At 33.1% G+C, this 7388-nt stretch overlaps 1 pseudogene; it reads right to left on the reverse strand.

Annotated features, from left to right (window-relative positions):
* Positions 1–4302: 4302 nt before the first annotated feature.
* On the reverse strand, positions 4303–4418 carry LOC112470363 (annotated as a pseudogene).
* Between the last annotated feature and the right edge of the window lie 2970 nt (positions 4419–7388).

Genomic DNA, 7388 nt, shown 5'->3' on the forward strand with positions numbered 1-7388 from the left:
GTGTCCTCAAAAAACTAACAATTGATCTACCATATGATCCAGTAATCCCTCTACTGGGTATTTACCCCAAAGAAGCTGTGGTACATATATACAACGGAATATTACTCAGCCATAAGAAGATGACATACTGCCATTTGCAACAACATGGATGGACCTTGAAATAATCATACTAATTGAAATAAGCCAAACAGAAAAGGTTGAAAATCACATGATAACATTTATATGTGGGATATAAACCTAAAAGCAACAAATGAACAGGACAAACAAACATATACCCATTTTATTGTTTCAGAGGGGAAGGGGAAAAAGTGTTTAAAAAAATGAAAAAAAAAAAGATCTTCCATGTTATGTATTACTCAGTAATTGTACGTTGTGCATATATTTATTTTGAATCAGAGTATGAAGCTCCATAATAATCCCATAAGGATTCTGATGAGGATTATATTGAATCAATGGATTGCTTTAGGTAAAATGCTGTTGTATATAATTTGAAGCTTCATGTGTAGCAATATGGTATTTATCTTCATTAAGGCATCTTACATGCCTTCCATAAGGCTTTATTTAGATCTTTAGTGTTTCCTGAGAGCTATATACAGTTCAAAGGATTTTATAGTAATTTTGCTATTTTGAATTATTACTCTAATAATTTTTAAAAATCAATATTTTAAAAAATACATTTTCGAGGGAGTCTATGAAAACCATTGTTTTTTTTAGCTTTTAATTTTGAAATAATTTGAGATTTACAGAAAATAGACTAATATGGGGATATTTCATATACCCCCACCCCTACTTCCCTTAAAGTAAACATCTTGCATATCCATGGCATAATGATAAAAACTAGGACATTAGCGTTTGAGCAAATATTATCAACTCAAGTAAAGACTTCATTTGAATTTCACCCATTATCAAGATCCTTTTTCTGTTTCAGGATTTCATTTAGTTTTCTCCTTCCATCTGTGATACTTGTTTCTCATTGTCTCTCATAACTTTTAACATTTTTGAAGAGTCCAGGACAGTGATTTTTGTAGAATGTTTCTTCATTAAGGTTTACCTGATAATTTCTCGTGAATAGATAGAGATTATGTCTTTTTAAAGGAATACCACCACAGAATTAATACGTCCTTCTTAGTATGTTATATCAGGTTACGTGTTGTCAGTATGTCCTATCACTGGTGTTACTACTCCTATCCTTCGGTAAAGGTGGTGTTTGCTGGGATTCTCCACTGTAAATTTTCTGTTTTCCCTTTTGTAATTAATAAATATTTTGAATGGTATACTTTGAGATTGTGCATATACCCTGTTTCTCTTCAAACTTCGGCTCACTAATTTTATCAGCTATCATTAAATCTTGCCTGTAGCAATCATTAGCAAGAAGCTGCACTTGTAATTTTTTATTTATCGTTTGAAATTCTTCTTTAAGAAAGAATTGTCTGTCTGTCTGCCTATCTATCATCTATCTATCTATCTATCTATCTATCTATCTATCTATCTATCTATCATCTATCTATCTATCATCTATCTATCTATCTATCTATCTATCTATCTATCTATCTATCTATCTATCATCTATCTATGTATCAGCTATCTATCTATTTGTTGCCATTTGGATTCACATATTAACTCTATTTATTGTTTTTTAATCCAGTACCATTATTATTTATTTTGTTGCTCAGATTATTCCAGTTTCTTCTCTTGGGAACACTTTCTGGTTGGCTTCTGTGCCCTTTTTGACAAGTTCCCATCCTTTTTTTGAGCACATTTTTAATTTTTCAGCACAAGATGTTCCAGCATTCTGCCTCTTCTTTTAGGAACTCTAGTTTGGTTTTTGTTTGATGATATTACATTTTAGTTTAAAGTGTCCATATAAAAAAACGTTTGCCAGGATATCTCTATTCTGAAATATATTGCAAAATGTTTTCCTAAATGTTTTTCATCTTAATCTCAGTTTATTACTTTATTTCTCTATTTCTATTTTATAGCTAGTCTAAGAATATTAATGTAGTTTTTAAATACCTAAATTGCATAGCTAGGGCATGGCAAAAGCTTGGACTTGGCACAGTTCTCCTGAATTCAGTATCCATGCTCTCTGTCCATACCACTGAGCCTGTTGTCATAGGAGACATATAGCATCTGCTTATCACAAACTGTTAAACATTTAAGGCTCTGTTGTTTTTACACCACGGTGTGTACAGCTTCTGTAGCTGCCTGAAAGCTCCCACTAGGTTATATACCTACTTATACAGCTGGTATCTGGTAATAATGAGATATCACATTCAGACTTGCCTTACTTTAAGCACTGCCCTACCCTGTCATCCCTAAAACATGAGCAATCTGATGAGATGTTAAATTTCAAATATTTATGGTAAGAAATATTAGTTGATGAATATCAAAAAAACTTAGATTTTTGTATATACTTTGATCAGTCAATAACTAAAATGAATTACTTGAGGAAATATGAATAATACAAACTTTGCTTAAGTTATAAAATAAAGATGAGTCCCTTTTGTCTGTGGCTGCATATGATCCTCTTAATTTCAAAATAATAGTAATAAAAAAAAAGTTCAGTGCCGAAGAGCTATGCGCAAGAGGATACACACCCACCCAAACAATTTATTGTGGCTATTATTTTCTGAATCTATAATTGTTCATGTCCTGACAAGTGTGACTTTTTTTTCAGAGACAGTTGAACTTGGTACTGTGAAGCCACCTAGGATGTAGGTCTGTAGAAATTTCACAAAAATGACCCCAAATAGGAGAAAATAAGCAATTCTATAACTTGTCAAATCTGAGAAAAATACAAAATTCCAATGTACTTTAACAGCAGCATGAGCTTTGGAGCATGAAATTTGCCACAGATTTCACAAGTGACTGAATATTTTCGATTTTGGCTTCCTCATCATTGAAATAGTTTAGATAATATCTACCCATGAAGGTGCCTGTAAGGATTAAGTCAGGAACTATAGGTTAAGCTGTCAGCACACTGCCCGTCATGGATGAACTGCTCTGTTAATGGTAGAAGTAGCTATTGGCCTTATTGTCATGAACATCACTATCATTTCTAATATTAAGATTAATTATAGCCTCCCATATATGTGCCTGTCTCTAGTCTGGAATTTGGATATTTTTTCCTTCTTTGTAAAACAGGCTGACCTGGTGCAGCTGCATTCAGAGATCGTCGCAAATGCTTTGCTAAGACCTGAAGTTGGTAGCTATGATACTGGCACTGATTGAAGAAAGGACAAGAACCCACTTCACTCAGCAATGCTTTATAACACGGTCTCAGAGAGGACAATTTCCTATCCCATGACAGTTTTATTATTACAGCTTTCATCTCAACAGGCAGAATAAATACAACCTTCATAAGAAGTGTTCCAGATAGGCCAGCAAGTATTACACTGACTTCTGACACAGTGAACCTTGCTGTTAAAATGTAATATTATCATGTTTGTTTTGTGCTTTGGAAAATCAGCTAGAATATTGAATATAATGCTGTTTTGTAGAAATGTTAATCATCTGTTAAACTATATTAATATGAAGCAGTCTCTCCTTCCATTCTTCAGATCCTGTTCTTTTTCTCTTTGTCAGATTCTGGATTAATTGTTCTTTATATTAATGTACATTTGACTTTTGGATGAGATTAGAAAACTCGCTGATGTCTGCCTTAAGATATTCACATAAAAAACATTTTGGGTAAATTCTTTCATTTTTGAAACACTAAGGTAAACCAAACATTGAAGAAAAAATTAAAACAAAAAAAAATCAAAATGATCCTCATCCCAGCCTAGTTTTGCTCATATCCTTAATTCCATACTGAGTATATAGTCCTAGAAGTAAAGTCGATGATTTTAGGGATATGCCCTATTGAGACAGTTGTATAACATATTGATATATTGGGGCGCCTGTAGTGAATATATGAAATTAAGAGTATGCAGATTATGACCTGTTTAACGAAGAGACACAAGCCACCCACAGCGAGTGGACAGTAGTTTATTCAGCATCTGAGTTCTTACTTTTAGGGAACTGAAAACCCCAGGGTCATTTTGATTGAAGGCGCAATTTCAGAACACTCACATGAAGGAAGTAAAGTTGTTAAGATTTATTACTTACAAATCCCAGAAATGAGGGTGGTGGGTTGCAGTGTGCCTGGGGAAGAGTAGTCCTCCATCCCAGATCACAGCAAGTTGGCATAGCAAGCATCTATTACTTATAAGGTGGTTAGGGAAGGTCACTAACTTTTGCGGGCTCAACCATTAGAGGTTATTTTATTTTATTTTATTTTATTTTATTATTTGTTATTATTTATGCCTACAGCACCTGGTCTTCCTAGGTGGTCTCCCATCCAAGTACTAACCAGGCCCGACCCTGCTTAGCTTCCGAGATCAGACATTGGGCTTGTTCAGGGTGGCATGGCCATAGACGATGGACCGTGGCTCCAGTGGGGCGCGAACCCAGGACCTTCTGCATGTAAAGCAGATGTGCTAACTGCAACATTATGGAGTCACGTCCTGTAAGCAGTTATTTTAAAAGGTGCCCCAGGAAAAGCAAAGCAGGAACCTGTAGTAGCAATCTTAAGCCTATGCCCTCATCTAAATGTTCAGATTCTGGGCATGCGCACAGCTGTCACACTGTAAAATGCCTAGGCAGCAACTCAAAGTAGCCGTTTTCTCATTACAGTTGGTTAATGGTTAATGTTTGAGCTCTGAGTTGAGTCTGCCTGGATTCATATTCTACCTTCTTACCAACAATGATGGTAAGAAGGTGACTTAGATGAGTTACTGAACTTCTCTGTCCTCCATTCATTCAACAGGTATTTACTGAGCTTCAGCTGTGGACCAAGCATGACTCTAAGTTCTGGGGACACAGCATTCTCTGAAAGAGATAAAATCTGTACCTAAATAATGCTTACATATTAGAGGGAGGAAATTAACAAATTATAAAGAAATGTATGTTAGAAAAAGGCAAAACTATGTAGACCTGGGTTGAGTGTAGGAGGAAGAATGAATAGGTGGAACACAGAGGATTTTAGTGTACTTAAAATACTCTATGATACCGCAGTAATGTCATGATACCAAATACATGTCATTGTACATTTGTCCAGAACCATAGGATGTACATCACCAAGAGTCAAGCATGGTGTAAACTGTAGACTCTGTATGGTTATGGTGCATCAATTGTAAGAAATGCATCACTGTGGTGGGAGATGTTGATAATATTAGAGGCTATGCATGTATGGGGATAAATGGTATATTTCGTTTAAAACTTCTCTAAAAAGATAGTATGTTTAAAAATGTGCAGTAGTAATGTTAGGTCATTCAATAATAATAAAGTTCAAATTTGAAGAATTTTATAAATGATGTTCAGATATCATACTTTATACATTTATAAATATCAGATGGATGAAAAATTTATTTGTGAAAAGTAACCCTAAAAGCAATAGAAAGAAACATAGGAGAAATATTTTTATTATTTGAAATAGAAAGAACCTTCTTAAATATGTAGGACAAAACAGAAGCTTAAAAATAATAGAGCGATAATCAGAATACAAGAAATGAGAATACAAGGATATAAAACATTCTGAAACCAGTTATCGCCTATAGAGAATGGAAATAATTGGCTAAGTGGATTTCATTTAGTGTACATGTATTGATTATTGAAGAAAATAAACCAATAGAAACAAGAAGACTATGACTGGAGATTTGTAACGAAGTGTTTGAACATACTTTTAGAGTAAAGATTAATCATACATTATACAAAATATTATAGAAATTATAAAAGGATGGGAAACATTCCAAACTTAATTTATAGGACAAGTGTAGCCTTGCTACAAATTCAGAGAAGGAAAAGATGAGAAAGGTATACAGAGAAATCATACAAATATTAACTAACGAAGTCCAGTATATACGATTAATTCACAAATAAAGGGATAGTTTAACATTTAAAAAATCTTTCAAAAATGTAATTCATCATGTTTATTAACGGGAACAATCATATGCTCACATCATCAAATACAAAAATTGTTCAATAAAATTCAACTTAATGTTTTTGATTTAAATAAGTAGAAAACTAGGAAAACATGAGTCATCTATAGTAAGACATTCATATATTTATAATGAAAGGAACAATAAATGATATTACTATATTCATAGCACCTCAACATTATACTAGAGATTCTAGCCAATAAAATAGGAAAAGAACAATATGCATTTTAACAAAAGTGACATTAATTGCAAAAATATTATCGTGTGCAGATAAACAAAATTATAATTTTATTATGGTCTTCAGATGTAAGATACACATATACCGAAACACCTGCAATATCTAATTAGAAATAAAATTTTTTTTAACAATTTATATTAGTGACCATGTGTATATAATACTTAGGACTATGTTTTCAAAAGATATTAAAGAATTTTATAGGGAAAATAAAATATTTAGAGACATAGAGTAAATGTGAATAGATGGAGATATATATTCTATCTGTGCATAGAAAGACTCAATGCCATAAAGATGATGCTTTAAACCAGATTTATATAGAATGGTATTTTAATCATATTCCCATGATGGTTTATAGAACCAGAGAAAATAGTCTTTGGAGGTAAATTGCTAAGCAGGAGGTCTGTAATCCATTCTCTTTTCACTGGGAGGGTGCTCAGTGAAAGATGGAGGGTGGTCACAAAAGAAAGTCAGCAGGTCAAATATTTTTGTAAACTTTCTAGTGAAAACCAACCTGGAAACAAGATAGTGGTATTTGGTGATAAGGAAGATTTTTATCAGTGCAATTCTATTTTCAAGATATATCTGGTAACCTAGGACTTCTTTTGGTAAAGAACCAGTAGTTAGTTCTATAGCATGTGGCTCCAGGTAAGCTAAGTATATGAGTGTAATATGAGATATTTCATGACCACACAACTTGAGTAGAAATCTCCTATGCTTATCTGGGTCCAGAGAATGTCTTGATATTGAAAGAAGAAGAGAATTGCATAACATTGGAATTCCTAGATTTCTTTCTGCTTTATCTGTGCTCTGAGATTATATGTATCCTTTGAGTTAGTAATAAAGTTTGTTATTGGGTGAGGTTTCTGATTTATGTTAGTCTTATATGGCAATCTTATCCTTTGTAATATCTCAAATCTAAATATTAATACAGAATAATAAAGGAGAAAATAGCCCATGGATTTTTCAAAGAATTAAAAGTATTGACTGCCTATGCCAAATATCAGAGCTTATTTTAAATCCATTGCATGAAATTAGATAATATTGGATGAAATCAACATAATAGAGCCAAAAAACACTCAGAGAGTAAAAGGTAAACTTCAGACTAGGAGAAAATACTTCAAAGGCAGCATATTTTATTTTATGCCTTTGACTCATCACTAAGAAAATTAGTC

This window comes from Pteropus alecto, unplaced genomic scaffold, assembly GCF_000325575.1.
Source record: "Pteropus alecto unplaced genomic scaffold, ASM32557v1 scaffold10, whole genome shotgun sequence".
Classification (NCBI taxonomy): Eukaryota; Metazoa; Chordata; class Mammalia; order Chiroptera; family Pteropodidae; genus Pteropus; species Pteropus alecto.